Raw genomic sequence first — 817 nt, 5'->3', positions numbered from 1 at the left:
TCCAATGTCTGTTTGTGTTTCTTCTTCCACTTTGTTTTTTGTTTTTTTAAAGTGAAGAAACTTGAATTTGCTCGAATCGTCCGTAAAAAGTGTTGATTTAAGAAAAAATGCTTGCATGTAGGTAAATTCTACAGTACATTGTACTTACTGATTACTGCACGTTACAGTGGAAATTTGATTTGTCAGGTCAAACTTAGATATAATTTTTTATAGAGTACTGGCGTTTTCACTGTGCTGACACTCTGTCTATAGTAAGTATAGCTGATATAATCATGTGTGTGTGTATAATATATAAATATATATATATATAGGGAGAGAAGGATGCATACAGACAGGACTGGGGAGAGCAGCTGGTAGGCAAGGTACAACCCGTGATATGTGTTCTTGACATCGAAAGCCACAACATCAGCGTGCTAGAGGACGTGCCGGCACACCTGTCTCCCGCACAGGTACGTACGTCGTTAACTCACCTGTCTCCCATGCAGGTACGTACGTCGTTAACTCACCTGTCTCCCATGCAGGTACGTACGTCGTTAACTCACCTGTCTCCCATGCAGGTACGTACGTCGTTAACTCACCTGTCTCCCGCACAGGTACGTACATCGTTAAGCATGGGAGACAGGTGAGAGGTACGTACGTCGTTAACTCACCTGTCTCCCATGCAGGTACGTACGTTGTTAACTCACCTGTCTCCCATGCAGGTACGTACGTTGTTAACTCACCTGTCTCCCATGCAGGTACGTACGTCGTTAACTCACCTGTCCCCATGCAGGTACGTACGTTGTTAACTCATCTGTCTCCCGCACAGGTACGTAAG

The sequence above is a fragment of the Priapulus caudatus genome, unplaced genomic scaffold (genome assembly GCF_000485595.1).
Source record: "Priapulus caudatus unplaced genomic scaffold, Priapulus_caudatus-5.0.1 Scaffold10063, whole genome shotgun sequence".
NCBI lineage: Eukaryota > Metazoa > Priapulida > Priapulimorpha > Priapulimorphida > Priapulidae > Priapulus > Priapulus caudatus.
Note: the sequence above shows the minus strand (reverse complement) of the source record.